The 12,500-nt window shown below is 46.6% G+C and overlaps 1 pseudogene; it reads left to right on the top strand.

Moving 5' to 3' along the window:
* LOC124028290 overlaps window positions 1-12,500 on the top strand; it is a 34,831-nt pseudogene that overhangs the window by 6,166 nt on the left and 16,165 nt on the right.

Here is a 12,500-nt window from a genome sequence, read left to right as displayed (position 1 = left end):
CATTTAAAAGACATTTCCCATCATTGAAATGTATTTTTTCTTCAGTTCTTTATTTGATCCCTCTGCAGTCACTGCAAAAGGCTGGTTTGGCCTAATGGTTTCTCTCTGCCTCTCACTCTCCCTCCATCTCTCTCCTTCTCTCCTCTTTGTCTCTCTTCCTCTTTCCCTCTTTCTGTCTCTATTCTCTCCATCTGTCTTTTCCATCCCTTTCTCTCTATTCCTCTCCATCTGTCTCTATTTCTCCCATCTGTCTCTATTTCTCTCCATCTGTCTCTATTCCTCTCCCTCTCCATCTGTCTCTATTCCTCTCCATCTGTCTCTATCTGTCTCTATTCCTCTCCATCTGTCTCTATTCTCTCTCCATCTGTCTCTATTCCTCTCCTGTCTCTATCTGTCTCTATCTGTCTCTCTCTCCATCTGTCTCTCCATCTGTCTCTATTCCTCTCCATCTGTCTCTATTCCTCTCCATCTGTCTCTATTCCTCTCCATCTGTCTCTATTCCTCTCCATCTGTCTCTATTCTCTCCATCTGTCTCTATTCCTCTCCATCTGTCTCTATTCTGTCTCTATTCCTCTCCATCTGTCTCTATTCCTCTCCTGTCTCTATTCCTCTCCATCTGTCTCTATTCCTCTCCATTCCTCTCCATCTGTCTATTCCTATTCTCTCTCTCCATCTGTCTCTATTCCTCTCCATCTGTCTCTATTCTCTCCATCTGTCTCTATTCCTCCATCTGTCTCTCTCCCATCTGTCTCTATTCCTCTCCATCTGTCTCTATTCCTCTCCCTCCATCTGTCTCTATTCCTCTCCATCTGTCTCTATTCCTCTCCTATTCCTCTCCATCTGTCTCTATTCCTCTCCATCTGTCTCTATCTCTCCATCTGTCTCTATTCCTCCATCTGTCTCTATTCTCTCCATCTGTCTCTATTCCTCTCTGTCATTTCTCTCCATCTGTCTCTATTCCTCTCCATCTCCATCTGTCTCTATTCCTCTCCATCTGTCTCTCCATCTGTCTCTATTTCTCCCATCTGTCTCTATTCCTCTCCATTTCTCTCCATCTGTCTCTATTCCTCCATCTGTCTCTATTCCTCTCCATCTGTCTCTATTCCTCTCCATCTCTCTCCATCTGTCTGTCTCTATTCCTCTCCATCTGTCTCTATTCTGTCTCTATTCCTCTCCATCTGTCTCTATTCCTCTCTCCATCTGTCTCTATTCCTCTCCATCTGTCTCTATTCCTCTCCCTCTCCTCTCCCTCTCCATCTGTCTCTATTCCTCTCCATCTGTCTCTATTCCTCTCCATCTGTCTCTATTCTGTCTCTATTCCTCCATCTGTCATCTGTCTCTATTCCTCTCCCTCTCCATCTGTCTCTATTCTGTCTCTATTCCTCCCTCCATCTGTCTCTATTCCTCTCTGTCTCTATTTCTCTCCATCTGTCTCTATTCTCCATCTGTCTCTATTCTCTCCATCTGTCTCTATTCCTCCCATCTGTCTCTATTCTCTCCATCTGTCTCTATTCCTCTCCATCTGTCTCTATTCTCTCCATCTCCTATCTGTCTCTATTCCTCTCCATCTGTCTCTATTCCTCTCCATCTCCATCTGTCTCTATTCCTCTCCATCTGTCTCTATTCCTCCCATCTGTCTCTATTCTCTCTCCATCTGTCTCTATTCCTCTCTGTCTCTATTCCTCTCCATCTGTCTCTATTCCTCTCCATCTGTCTCTATTCCTCTCCATCTGTCTCTATTCCTCTCCATCTGTCTCTCCATCTGTCTCTATTCCTCTCCATCTGTCTCTATTCCTCTCCATCTGTCTCTATTCCTCTCCATCCTCTCCATCTGTCTCTATTCCTCTCTGTCTCTATTCCTCTCCATCTGTCTCTATTCCTCCATCTGTCATCTGTCTCTATTCCTCTCCATCTGTCTCTATTCCTCTCCATCTGTCTCTATTCCTCTCTCTGTCTCTCTCCATCTGTCTCTATTCCTCTCCATCTGTCTCTATTCCTCTCCATCTGTGTCTATTCCATCTGTCTCTATTCCTCTCCTCCATCTGTCTCTATTCCTCTCCATCTGTCTCTCCCATCTGTCTCTATTCCTCTCCATCTGTCTCTATTCCTCTCCATCTGTCTCTATCTGTCTCTATTCCTCTCCATCTGTCTCTATTCCTCTCCATCTCTCTATTCCTCTCCATCTGTCTCTATTCCTCTCCATCTGTCTCTATTCCTCTCCATCTGTCTCTATTCCTCTCCATCTGTCTCTATTCCTCTCCCTCTCCATCTGTCTCTATTCCTCTCCATCTGTCTCTATTCCTCTCCATCTGTCTCTATTCCTCTCCATCTGTCTCTATTCCTCTCCATCTGTCTCTTCTCTCCATCTCCATCTCTCCCTCTCCATCTGTCTCTATTCCTCTCCATCTGTCTCTATTCCTCTCCATCTGTCTCTATTCCTCTCTCCATCTGTCTCATTCTCTCCATCTGTCTCTATTCCTCTCCATCTGTCTCCATCTGTCTCTATTCCTCTCCATCTGTCTCTATTCCTCTCCCTCTCCATCTGTCTCTATTCCTCTCCATCTGTCTCTATTCTCTCTCCATCTGTCTCTATTCCTCTCCCTCTCCATCTGTCTCTATTCCTCTCCATCTGTCTCTATTCATCTGTCTCTATTCCTCTCCATCTGTCTCTATTCCTCTCCCTCTGTCTCTATCTGTCTCTATTCCTCTCCATCTGTCTCCCTCTCCCTCTCCATCTGTCTCTATTCCTCTCCATCTGTCTGTCTCTGTCTCTATTCTCTCCCATCTGTCTCATCTGTCTCTATTCCTCTCCATCTGTCTCTATTCCTCTCCCTCTCCATCTGTCTCTATTCCTCTCCATCTGTCTCTATTCCTCTCCATCTTCTCTCCCTCTCCATCTGTCTCTATTCCTCTCCCATCTCCTATTCTGTCTCTATCTTCCTCTCCATCTGTCTCTCCTCTCCATCTGTCTCTATTCTCCCCTCTCCATCTGTCTCTATTCCTCTCCATCTGTCTCTATCCTCTCCATCTGTCTCTCTTCCTCTCCATCTGTCTCTATTCCTCTCCATCTGTCTCTATTCCTCTCCCTCTCCATCTGTCTCTATTCCTCTCCATCTGTCTCTATTCCTCTCCCTCCATCTGTCTCTATTCATCTGTCTCTATTCCTCTCCCATCTGTCTCCATCTGTCTCTCTTCCTCTCCATCTGTCTCCATCTCTTCTTCCATCTCCCTCTCCATCTGTCTCTATTCTCTCTCCATCTGTCTCTATTCTCTCCATCTGTCTCTATTCCTCTCCCTCTCCATCTGTCTCTCTCCCATCCATCTGTCTCTATTCCTCTCCATCTGTCTCTATTCCTCTCCATCTGTCTCTCTCTCCCTCTCCATCTGTCTCCATCTGTCTCTATTTCTCCCTCTCCATCTGTCTCTATCCTCTCCATCTGTCTCTATTCCTCTCCCTCTCCATCTGTCTCTATTCTTCCTCTCCATCTGTCTCTATGTCTCTATTTCTCTCTCCATCTGTCCTATTCTCTCCATCTGTCTCTATTCCTCTCCCTCTCCATCTGTCTCTATTCTCTCCATCTGTCTCTATTCCTCTCCATCTGTCTCTATTCCTCTCCATCTGTCTCTATTTATCTCCCTCTCCATCTGTCTCTCTTCCTCTCCCTCTATGTATTTCTCTCCCATCTGTCCTCCTTTCTGTCTCTATTCCCTCTCATCTGTCTCTCTTCCTCTCCCTCTCCATCTGTCTCTCTTCCTCTCCCTCTATGTATTTCTCTCCCTCTCCCTCCCTCTTTCTCCCTCTCATCTGTCTCTCTTCCTCTCCCTCTCCATCTGTCTCTATTTCTCTCCCTCTCCCTCCCTCTTTCTCCCTCTCCCTCTCCGTCTGTCTCTCCATCTTTGTATCCCTCTCTCTCCCCCAGTGTCGGGGGAGCAGCTCCCTGTACCACAACTGGGGCCGCCCTGCCTCCCAGACCCAGGCAATGTGGGGCCGGCGGTCCAGCTGGAATAGCCTGGGTCGCCCCTCCCGAGCCTTGGGCCTGGGAGTGGGGGTAGGAGGAGGGGGTAGCCTGCGCTCCCGCAGCCCCCACGCCACCCACCCGGCCGAGCAGGAGTCCCTCCTCTCCCCCCCTCACCCTCCTCCACACCTCGCCCACCCTCCTCCCCTCCTGGCCCTAAACTTTGTCCCGCGGCGGGACCGCCGGGCGCTGTCCTTGGAGCTGCCGGAGCTCCTCCAGGTCCCGGGGACCCCCCTGGCGTCAATGCTGCCTTACCCCAGGAAGAAGAGCTTCTCCAGTGGGTTGGTTGGTGCAGGGGCTGGGGGGGAGCACCAGGACTGCAATGGGAAGGCCCCATCAGCCCAGCTCCAGCTTCAACTTCAGCTACCGCCACATCCACATCCACATCCACATCCACATCCACAGCTACTGACAGAGGTGTTCCCTCAGGTCAACACACGCAAGGACAGAGAGGACCTGGACGATGACATTGACTATGTGAGTTTGTGTTGTGGGTGAGGGGGAGGTCTGGGGGATGAGGTGGATGTGTGTGGATGAGTATGGGTGAGAGATTTGGTGAGGGGAAGGTGTGGGGGTAAGGATGGGTGAGGTGAGATGTGTTTGGAGGAGGATGGGTGAGAGGTTGGGTGAGGTGTGGGGATGAGGTTGGGTGTGAGGGTGGGTGAGGGGAGGTGAGGAGTGAGCTTGGGTGAGAGGGTGGGTGAGGGGGTGGTGTGGGGGTGAGGCTGGGTGAGGGGGGATGTGGGGTGAGGTTGGGTGAGAGGGTGGGTGAGGGGAGGTGAGGTTGGGTAAGAGGGTGGGTGAGGGAAAGGTGTGGGGGTGAGGTTGGGTGAGAGGGTGGGTGATTGGGAGGTGTGTGGTGAGGTTGGGTGAGGGGAGGTGTGGGGTGAGGTTGGGTGAGAGGGTGGGTGAGGGGTGAGGTTGGGTGAGAAGGTGGGTGAGGGGGAGGTGTGGGGTGAGGTTGGGTGAGGGGGAGGTGTGGGGTGAGAGTGGGTGAGAGGGTGGGTGAGGTGGAGGTGTGGGGTGAGTGTGGGTGGGGGGTGGGTGAGGGGGAGTGTGGTGAGGAGTGTGGTGAGGAGTGTGGTGAGGAGTGTGTTGAGGAGTGTGGTGAGGAGTGTGGTGAGGAGTTTGTTGAGGAGTAAGGGAGGAGGATCTGAATGATGAGATTAAAGTGACTTGGTTGTGATGATGAACAATGATAAAGTCCTATTCACTTTAAAAACACCCTGGAACGTTCACAGTCCCAGTGACATCCTGTCGTCTTGGTAAAGACGGATACTGTAGATAGGAGAGATTGAACTGTTGTTGTCCAGTGTTATTCATGACCAGCAGCACAAGGCAGCTTATAGTAGAATAAACACACTGTGTATAGCAGTTTATAAAATAAATATCGGAGAATACATTCTCCAGTAGATTCCCCGTTATGTCTCTCCCCTGGGATTCTATTGTTTCAACAGTAAACAGGGCTGAACCAGGGACAATTAATAATGCTAGTTACACAAAATGGCACCCTAGTCCCTATGTAGTGCACTACTCTGACCAGGGCATATGGTGCACTATATAGGGATTGGAGTTCCATTTGGGACACAGTCACTGAGTAGAGCAGACCAATGGGGATGCTGGATATTATGCTTCCAGGTGTTGATAAAGCAAAGTGTCCTCTCTTGTAAACAATTAAGACAGAAGATTCATCTTTTCTCTTGGGAGGTGGAATAATCGGAATGATCTTATTGTATTATACAGTACAGCCGTTTCTCTTTGTCTAGAATCAGTGTGTGTATGTGTACTGAATTCACTCACCAAACTGTGTGTGTATGTGTGCGTATGTGCGTATGTGCGTATGTGCGTGCCTGCCTCCCTGCCTGCCTACGAAGTCGCTCTGGATAAGAGCGTCTGCTAAATGACTTAAATGTAAATGTAAATGTACGTTCACATGTACATGTGTGTGTATTCTGACTGTGTGTGTGTGTGTGTGTGTGTGTGTGTGTGTGTGTGTGTGTGTGTGTGTGTGTGTGTGTGTGTGTGTGTGTGTGTGTGTGTGTGTGTGTGTGTGTGTGTGTGTGTGTGTGTGTGTGTGTGTGTGTGTGTGTGTGTGTGTGTGTGTGTGTGTGTGTGTGTGTGTGTGTGTGTGTGTGTGTGTGTGTGCTGTGTCCCTCTTCCAGAGTCTGTGTTTCCGTATCCAGAAGATGATGGAGGTGTACAGGCCAGAGTGGTGTGAGACCAGAGAGGACTGGTCTGTCTTCCTCTTCTCTCCTCAGAACAGGTCTGTCTGTCTGTCAATCCCTGTTTTCACTCATTCACTCTTTCATTTCATTTCCTGCTCAGCACTAACACCCCTGATACAGCAATTCAAGGCTTTGGTGTTTTGTTCATAAATTGTTGAATCCGATGCATTTGTGCTAGGCTAGAACGAAGGCCTGCACAGCCTGTGGATCCTCACTCCCCGAGAGAAGAATTGCCGAGCACCACCTTATCAGAATACCTGCCTCATTAGTGTATGGATCCCTGTCCATGAGGTCGCAAAGGGAGGCTTCCCATAGTGATCCTCCATCTGTTGGTCAACAATAAATCCACCTCAGGGCTCAGAGACGGGAGCTCAGGCTGGAAGGCATTGCAACAGTGTTCTGTTAGATGTGGAGGTACATGGTATATACAAACGTCTGTGTACACCTCTTCAAATGAGTGGATTCAGGCTGTTTCAGCCACACTAGTGGCTGACAGGGGTATAAAATCAAGCACACGGCCATGCAATCTCCATAGACAAACATTGGCAGTAGAATGGCCTTACTGAATAGCTCAGTGACTTTGAAGGTGGTACCATCAGAGGATGCCACCTTTCCAACAAGTCCGTTTATTAAATTTCTGCCCTGCTAGAGCTGCCCTGGTTAACTTTAAGTGCTGTTATTGTGAAGTGGAAACAGCTAGGAGCAACAACGGCTCAGCATTGAAGACGTAGGCCACACAAGCTCACAGAACGGGACCAACGAGTGCTGAAGCGCGTAAAATCGTCTGTCCTCATTTGCAACACTGCCCCTGGAAGCAACGTCAGCACAATAACTGTTTGTCGGGAGCTTCCATGGCCGAGCAGCCGCACACAAGCCTAGGATCACCATGCCTAATGATAAGTGTTGGCTGGAGTGGTGTAAAAGCTCTTGGTGGAGAAGGAATAATGGTCTAGGGCTGTTTTTCATGGTTCAGGCTAGACCCTTTAGTTCCAGTGAAGGGAAATCATAACTCTACCACATGCAATGACATTCTAGATGATTCTGTGTTTCCGACTTTGTGGCAACAGTTTTGGGGAGGCCATTTCCTGTTTCAAGCATGACAATGCCCCCTTGCACAAAGGGAGGTCCATACAGAAATGGTTTGTTGAGATCGGTGTGGAAGAACTTGACTGGCCTGCACAGAGCCCTGTCCTTAACCACATCTAACACCTTTGGGATGAATTGGAACGCCGACTGCAAGTCAGGCCTAATCGCCCATCATCATTGCCCGACCTCGACAGAAAGATCCAGAGAGACACAGAGAGTGTCTCTCTGTGTCTCTCTCTGTGTGTGTATCTCTCTGCTTGTCTCTCTGGGTCTCTCTGTGTCTCTCTCTCTCTCTATTGTAGTGGTGTCTCTATGGAGCATGGTGCCTTTACAACACCAGTTAATGAGAATTGCTTTGAAAGGAAATGAAATAATCAGAGAGAATGGGGCTATTATCTGACTGAATGATGAGCAATCCCCAGTTCTCTGTCAATGAGGCACAATAATGGGTTTTAATCAGTAGCGATGTTACAAAACACATGTTTTTAAATTGTTTATCTTTTTCCCTCTTGCTCTCTTTCTCTTCCTTTCTGTCTCCCAATACCACTCCCTCTCTCTCCACTATCTCCCTCCCTCCCTCCCCGCCTGCCTGCCTCCCTCTCTCAGGTTCAGGCGGGTATGCCAGTCCATCATAGCCTACAAGATGTTTGACTATGTGGTGCTAGCATTCATCTTCTCCAACTGCATCACCGTGGCTCTGGAGAGACCCAAGATCATGCAGGGCAGCCTGGTCAGGATCAAAGTTCACCACTAGGTTTCAACCATACAAATATAATTAGTGGTGTCAAGTCAATGATCTTCTATTTCCATCATCTCTCTCTTTCTCCCTCCATCTCTCTCTCTCTATGTATAGGAAAGAGTCTTCCTAACCATCTCCAACTACGTCTTCACAGCCATCTTTGTAGCAGAGATGACGCTCAAGGTATAGTGATGCACTTAATGTATGTGTGTGTGTGATTCTTGTGAACAAGAATAGTAAACAACTTTGACCAACTCAGGAAATGTTCTTAGTCCCTCAGGGTCAAATTCTATTTCTATGGGGTTTAGGGTTACGGTTAGAATTAGTGTTAGGGTTAGAATTAGGTTCAGGGTTAGGAGCTAGTTTTACTGTTAGGGTTAGGTTTTGTGGTTATGGTTAGATTTAATGTTAAGGTTAGGAAAATAGGAAAATAGGATTTTGAATGGGACTGAATTGTGTGTCCCCACAAGGTTATTTATACAACACTACGTGTGTGCGGTGTGTGTGCGTGCGTGCATGTGTGCGGTATGTGTGCGTGCGTGTGTGCGTGCGTGTGTGCGGTGTGTGTGCGTGCGTGTGTGCGTGCGGTGTGTGTGCGTGCGTGTGTGCGTGCGTGTGTGCGGTGTGTGTGCGTGCGTGCATGTGTGCGGTGTGTGTGCGTGCGTGCATGTGTGCGGTGTGTGTGTGTGCGTGCGTGCATGTGTGCGGTGTGTGTGCGTGCGTGTGTGCGTGCGTGTGTGCGGTGTGTGTGCGTGCGTGTGTGCGTGCGTGTGTGCGTGCGTGTGTGCGGTGTGTGTGCGTGCGTGTGTGCGTGCGGTGTGTGTGTGTGTGTGTGTGCGTGCGTGCGTGTGTGCGTGCGGTGTGTGTGTGTGTGTGCGTGCGTGTGTGCGTGCGGTGTGTGCGTGCGGTGTGTGTGCGTGCGTGTGTGCGTGCGTGTGTGCGGTGTGTGTGTGTGTGCGTGTGTGCGTGCGTGTGTGTGTGTGTGTGTGTGTGTGTGTGTGTGTGTGTGTGTGTGTGTGTGTGTGTGTGTGTGTGTGTGTGTGTGTGTGTGTGTGTGTGTGTGTGTGTGTGTGTGTGTGTGTGTGTGTGTGTGTGTGTGTGTGCGTGCGTGTGTGCGGTGTGTGTGTGTGTGTGCGTGCGTGTGTGCGTGCGGTGTGTGTGTGTGTGTGTGTGTGCGTGCGTGCGTGTGTGCGTGCGGTGTGTGTGTGTGTGTGTGCGTGCGTGTGTGCGTGCGGTGTGTGTGTGTGTGTGCGTGCGTGTGTGCGTGCGCTGTGTGTGTGTGTGTGTGCGTGCGTGCGTGTGTGCGTGCGGTGTGTGTGTGTGTGTGTGTGTGCGTGCGTGCGTGTGTGCGTGCGGTGTGTGTGTGTGTGTGCGTGCGTGCGTGAGGATGCTTCCTAGTGTCCTTACTAGTCTTCTCCTGCCTTGGCTCTAATGACCTCTCAATCTCTTTCTTTATTTTCTCATAGCGTCTCTATTTAGTGTCTGTATCTCTCTCTGTCTTTTCACTTAGTGTCTCTGTCTCTTTCTGTCTTTTCACTTAATATCTCTGTCTCTTTCTGTCTTTTCACTTAGTGTCTCTGTCTCTTTCTGTCTTTTCACTTAGTGTCTCTGTCTCTTTCTGTCTTTTCACTTAGTGTCTCTCTCTTTCTGTCTTTTCACTTAGTGTCTGTCTCTTTCTGTCTTTTCACTTAATATCTCTGTCTCTTTCTGTCTTTTCACTTAGTGTCTCTGTCTCTTTCTGTCTTTTCACTTAGTGTCTGTCTCTTTCTGTCTTTTCACTTAGTGTCTCTGTCTCTTTCTGTCTTTTCACTTAGTGTCTCTGTCTCTTTCTGTCTTTTCACTTAGTGTCTGTCTCTTTCTGTCTTTTCACTTAGTGTCTCTCTCTTTCTGTCTTTTCACTTAGTGTCTCTATTTCTTTCTGTCTTTTCACTTAATATCTCTGTCTCTTTCTGTCTTTTCACTTAGTGTCTCTCTCTTTCTGTCTTTTCACTTAGTGTCTCTATTTCTTTCTGTCTTTTCACTTAATATCTCTGTCTCTTTCTGTCTTTTCACTTAGTGTCTCTATTTCATTCTGTCTTTTCACTTAGTGTCTCTATTTCTTTCTGTCTTTTCACTTAATATCTTTGTCTCTTTCTGTCTTTTCACTTAGTGTCTCTGTCTGTTTCTGTCTTTTCACTTAGTGTCTCTGTCTCATTCTGTCTTTTCACTTAGTGTCTCTGTCTCTTTCTGTCTTTTCACTTAGTGTCTCTGTCTCTTTCTGTCTTTTCACTTAGTGTCTCTATTTCTTTCTGTCTTTTCACTTAGTGTCTCTATTTCTTTCTGTCTTTTCACTTAATGTCTCTGTCTCTTTCTGTCTTTTCACTTAGTGTCTTTGTCTCTTTCTGTCTTTTCGCTTAGTGTTTCTGTCTCTCTGTCTTTTCACTTAGTGTCTGTCTCTTTCTGTCTTTTCACTTAGTGTCTGTCTCTTTCTGTCTTTTCACTCAGTGTCTCTGTCTCTTTCTGTCTTTTCACTCAGTGTCTCTATTTCTTTCTGTCTTTTCTCTTAGTGTCTCTGTCTCTTTCTGTCTTTTCACTTAGTGTCTCTATTTATTTCTGTCTTTTCACTTAGTGTCTCTGTCTCTCTGTCTTTTCACTTAGTGTCTCTGTCTCTTTCTGTCTTTTCACTTAGTGTCTCTCTCTTTCTGTCTTTTCACTTAGTGTCTCTATTTCTTTCTGTCATTTCACTTAGTGTCTCTATTTCTTTCTGTCTTTTCACTTAGTGTCTCTATTTCTTTCTGTCTTTTCACTTAGTGTCTCTGTCTCTTTGTCTTTTCACTTAGTGTCTGTCTCTTTCTGTCATTTTCACTTAGTGTCTCTATTTCTTTCTGTCTTTTCACTTAGTGTCTCTGTCTCTGTCTGTCTTGTCTCTTAGTGTCTCTGTCTCTTTCTGTCATTTTCACTTAGTGTCTCTATTTCTTTCTGTCTTTTCACTTAGTGTCTCTGTCTCTGTCTGTCTTGTCTCTTAGTGTCTCTGTCTCTTTCTGTCTTTTCACTTAGTGTCTCTATTTCTTTCTGTCTTTTCACTTTGTGTCTCTATTTCTTTCTGTCTTTTCACTTAGTGTCTCTATTTCTTTCTGTCTTTTCACTTTGTGTCTCTATCTTATCTCTTAGTGGCTCTGTCTCTTTTTGTCTTTTTACTTAGTGTTTCTGTCTCTTTCTGTCTTTTCTCTTAGTGTCTCTGTCTCTTTCTGTCTTTTCACTTAGTGTCTCTATTTCTTTCTGTCTTTTCACTTTGTGTCTCTATCTCTTTCTGTCTTTTCACTTAGTGTCTCTATTTCTTTCTGTCATTTCACTTAGTGTCTCTGTCTCTCTCTGTCTTTTCTCATAGTGTCTCTATTTCTTTCTGTCTTTTCACTTAGTGTCTCTGTCTCATTCTGTCTTTTCTCATAGTGTCTCTATTTCTTTCTGTCTTTTCACTTAGTGTCTCTGTCTCTTTCTGTCTTTTCACAAGTAGTGATGAAGTCAATCTCTCCTCCCCTTTAAGCCATGAGAGATGTACATACATGTTATTCATGTTAGCTCTCCATGTACATTTAAGGGCCAGCCGTTTAGGTCTAGCTTAGGTCTAGCTTATTCCTTGCCACCCATTCTAAAACTAACTGTAGCTCTTTGTTAAGTGTTGCAGAATTAAAAATGACATAATTTGATGAGTTATACATGGATGTGTAGTGTCAGTGTATGTTGCTGGCATGTCATGACTAAATATTGCCAGTGAAAAAATAATGAAAGTAGTTGGCAATATAGGTGGGTTTTGTGATGAATGAGCCATCTGATTCAATGAATGATGGAGCTGAGTTTGCCTTTTTGCTCTGTATACAGTGCATTCAGAAAGTATTCAGACCCCTTGACTTTTTCCACATTTTGTAACTTTAAAGCATATTCAAAAATACATTAAATAGTTTTTTTCCTCATCCATCTACACACAAAACCCCATAATGACAAAGCAAAAACAGGTATTTAGACATTTTGGCAAATGTATTGTAAATACAAATCTGAATTAGGACATTTACTTTGTTGAAGCACCTTTGGCAGCGATTACAGTCTTGAGTCTTCTTGGGTATGACGCTACAAGCTTGGCACACCTGTATTTGGGGAGTTTCTCCCATTCTTCTCTGCAGATCCACTCAAGCTCTGTCAGGTTGGATGGGGAGTGTTGCTGCACAGCTATTTTTAGGTCTCTCCAGAGATCGGGTTCAAGTCCAGGCTCTGACTGGGCCACGCAAGGACATTCAGAGACTTGTCCCGAAGCCACTCCTGTGTTTTCTTGGCTGTGTGCTTAGGGTTGTTGGAAGGTGAACCTTTGCACCAGTCTGAGGTCCTGAGCGCTCTGGAGCAGGTTTTCATCAATAATCTCTCTGTACTTTGCTCCTTTCATCTTTCCCTCAATCCTGACTA

The sequence above is a fragment of the Oncorhynchus gorbuscha genome, unplaced genomic scaffold, assembly GCF_021184085.1.
Source record: "Oncorhynchus gorbuscha isolate QuinsamMale2020 ecotype Even-year unplaced genomic scaffold, OgorEven_v1.0 Un_scaffold_3980, whole genome shotgun sequence".
NCBI classification, from domain to species: Eukaryota; Metazoa; Chordata; class Actinopteri; order Salmoniformes; family Salmonidae; genus Oncorhynchus; species Oncorhynchus gorbuscha.
Note: the sequence above shows the minus strand (reverse complement) of the source record. Positions and strands in the feature narration are given on the sequence as shown.